This window comes from Hirundo rustica, chromosome 5 (assembly GCF_015227805.2).
Source record: "Hirundo rustica isolate bHirRus1 chromosome 5, bHirRus1.pri.v3, whole genome shotgun sequence".
Classification (NCBI taxonomy): domain Eukaryota; kingdom Metazoa; phylum Chordata; class Aves; order Passeriformes; family Hirundinidae; genus Hirundo; species Hirundo rustica.
This window is the reverse complement of record NC_053454.1, coordinates 15,369,955-15,373,919: the sequence shown is the minus strand read 5'-3', so window position 1 is coordinate 15,373,919 and position 3,965 is coordinate 15,369,955.

The window sequence follows — 3,965 nt, the reverse complement described above, 5'->3', positions numbered from 1 at the left end:
TTATTAGTGGAAATTTCCCCAAGTTTTCAAGCGTTTGTTGTGAACCTAATGCTTTCCCAGAAAACCTTTTACTTGAGAAAAGTAATAAACCCTATTATCTCATTATCTCAGTGTCTCATTAAAAACGGGAAAGATAACAAAGCTCAAACCCCAGAGCTGCGTTACTGTTACGGAACGTACGGTGAGCATTTAATGGCACGGTTAACGAGAAACAAGGGCCAGGGTGATGAGCCGAGGGGAAACATTCTGAGCATGTATCAATTACAGAATTATAGACAACATTCAAAGAAGTGAACACAAGCCGTGGACAGCAGGAACCTAAGGTGTTTGATGTCCATGTGTGTTTGGGCTTTAAGAAAAAAAAGTGCCTGATGGACCTCAAGGGATGTCAGCTATTGAGTAAGGACCGGTGACAAACCATCAAATGACAATAGGACAGATAAGCAGGACCTATCTTGAAAAAGGGTTATTTTTGCCTAAGGGGGGAAGAAAAAAAAAAAAAAAAAAAAAAAAAAAAAAAAAAAAAAGCGAGAGAAAAACGCTAGGGGTCAGTCTTGTTCTAAATCTGAATCTTCCTAGTGTTTTATTTAAGAAGCAGATTTTAATCAACCAAATAATTAGAATTATTTGCTCCTTACAATTGTGTCAAGGATTATGGGATGTGTATATATATATATATATATATATATATATGAGCCGTATGTGAAGAACGGAGGGCAGCAATTGGAGACAAAGTATTTTCTTTTACAGACAAAATTAAATTCTAAAATAATTTAAATATATGGCAGAGGGCTTCCCCCCATTATTATATTATTCTACCATGCATTTATGTATGTTTAAAAAGGATACATCAATTTTAAGGGTGAGTTTTATATTTTTTTCATTAACTTCTAAAATATATGGATCAGGCCTAATCACCTGCTCCTAGAGAATAGGAAATTGATCTATATGCAGAAATACAATAGTAATATAGAATCTTGCATGCTATTCAAATCTTCAATGAGTTGAACTTTCTTAAAGGTTAAATTTTGTGGTGAAATACAATGTGTAACAATCTTTCTATTTAATGTATTTTTACTGGATAATTGCCTTCATATAGAATTTTTTTTCTGCAATAGAACCCCTGTCTGTGGACAAGAAGATCCAAACAGGAAGATGAGCAGATAAACCTTTGTGATTCTTGTGGCATTAAAAACACAGGACATTTATTTTAAGTGAAATCATAATGCAAACTGAATGATTTTTGATTCACACGTTTATCATCCCAGTTGTGCCCACCTGCATCTCAGGTCTACACTAGAAGACCTTCCCTGGAGAATACCTTATAGTCCCTTACTATGGATTTAATCTAGGATGTGAGATTTATTTCTTCCAGACTGCTTCAAATATTTCTGCTAGGCTTTGTGTTTACAGGTAGAAATAGAAAATTCTTAGTACAATTGATATTTCATGTGTAGGTAAATAGCATGCTGAAGGAGGCTCACAAAGGCTGGCCATGTTTCTGCAATACCACATACCTTGTTCAACTGATAGAAGCCTTGCTATCATAGTTTTTACAGCTTATTTTTCAGGGCCTTGACAGCACTAATCAGTTTTAATGAGCCCTGACCTGCCTCATCTGGGGCCTGGAGCCACAGCTTTTGCCTATGGGCCCAGGAATGCATTTCAGCTTCATCCTGTGCCTTCAGTTCCTTGCTGAGTTAACTCTCGGGTCTCAGTGAGGACCAGCTGTTTCCTGAGGGATGGATATAATGACTGTCTAGGAGGGCAAGGATGTAATGAAAGCCCAGATAGCCAGTGGGATTTTACAATTCTATCTGGAAAAGAATGATGAAACTCTGAACCTTGGATAGTGCTCCAGGCCCTGGAGAGTAATGCACTCTATTAATTCTAGCTTTTTTCCTTGTCCTTTAAAGTAGTGACCTTATCTGCCATGATCTACTTCTGACTCACTGTTCTAGCTCCTTTCTCTTTCCTTTGTTGGTCCTGTTGTGTGAGCAAATACAGTGCCACAGGGCAGGCCAAACTTACTGCATGCCAGCTACTTTGTGGTAATATAAGATGTAGGTCAGTGAATAAAAAATGGAAGTAGCAAAAAATTGAAGTAGCAAAAATGGAAGTTGATTCTATCCTGATAGGTGTTCAAGGGCTTTTATATCTGATGTGTCTGGTTGCTTCCAATTTCCATATTTAAAACAATGTTTCATCCATAATCAAGCCATCATTATGCAATAGAATCTGAGCTTATGTCCTCCACATTCTTCCAAAACTGGTATATATGTAAGTCATCTATAAAATTGTATATACATTTTTGAAGTTACTGTTTTCAGTCAATGAGGAAATCTGTAGCCCTTCTGCTGTTTTTGGAATCCTGTCTGTTTTATGAGGTAGGAAGAAATTTTAAATAGAAAGTAGTTATATATAATATTTTTATATGTAATAATGTGGGTAATTACCCAAGATGTATCAGTGGCAACACTTTATATTTGTCATTTTTCTTGCACTCAATCTCAAAACAAGTTTTATTGGAAATGGAATAGTGAATTAGGTGAGCAGCATAACTTTTATGAGTCTTCTGACTGTTATTTTTATTCTTATTTCCTTTTTTTTTCCCTTATTCTCTGTTCTGGGCCCAAAAAGCTACTCTAGGACCAAAGTGAATGTAAGTGGAGATAAAAAATGAGGGTAGTGATTTAGGCATTGAATTAGAATGTCACACTTAGGGGTGTATCTTCCTTTATTGACACGCAAACTTGAGAAGTTTTAAGTCAGTTTTAGTAACTTTTCAGCTTTTTCATTTGAAACACAGAATCACAGGAAGGTCTGGGTTGTCAGGGACCTTGAAGATCATCTCATTACTACTGCCACTCCAGTCCCCTGTGGGCAGCGATGCCACCCACTAGCTCAGCTTGCCCACAGCCCCATACCATCAGTTCTCACAGAACACGACAAATAATAACTAACTGTCCTTCTACCATGTTCAAAGGCAAACTTTATGGGACTGCAAAACAGTAGAATGTAATCCAGGGAATCAGTTTAACATTGCTGTTCTATATTAAAAAAAAAATCTCACTGAGCACTGGTATTCAGACAAAGTGTGAAGGAATTGGGCTGTATTAATCGTGGTTTAGGAAAACTGTTTGTAATATGTTAAATAAAGGTGCAAATTTATGTATTAAACATTTGCAATGGCAATATATTTTTTTATGTCTTGGAATTTGAGGGTAGGGCTCTTTTAATAGTAACTAGTAGCTAGTCAGGAGAATGCAGAAGTTACATAGTCTGCATGTTCAATAAGTAGGAGGTATCCAGAATGGAAGGCTTTTAGACTTTTGCTCATGTTTTTTTTTTTTTTTTTTTTTTTTTTTTTTTTTTTTTTTTTTTTTTTTTTTTTTTTGTTTTTTTTTTTTGGGTGTTTTTTTTTTTTTTGGTTTGGGGTTTTTTTTTTTAACTGGAAAGGAAATTAGTTAATATATCTGAACAGCAAAGCTACAAACCTGTGTATAGTTAATCAAAGGCTTATAAAAACTAGTAACATGACCACCTTCTCTCACAATTTACCAAAAACTAATGCAGGAATAATAATTCAAGCAGAAGTGTATGCGTTTTCTGGTTAGATTTCTGATTTTCATTTTAAATTTTGCTATCTACTGCCCCAAGTTCAGACAGATTCTGTAATCTACTTGTGTTCCATGTGATTCTCCCAAAACCTGTACCTGTATAGTACACATTTAGATTATGCTTTGTGACACCTTTGTTTTGTCACATTTATAGATGATTCCTATATCTGTTACAAAGGAAAAAGAAAAAAAAAAAAAAACAAAAAACAAACCACAGCTAAATGCTCATTGAAACATTCTGGCATTATCTGCTGAAATTCTGTTATTGAAACTAAGTTGGGTTTTTTTGAGTAGTGAAACTAATGAACTTGAGTCACCTGTGAATTTATGTTCTGTTGTTGCATT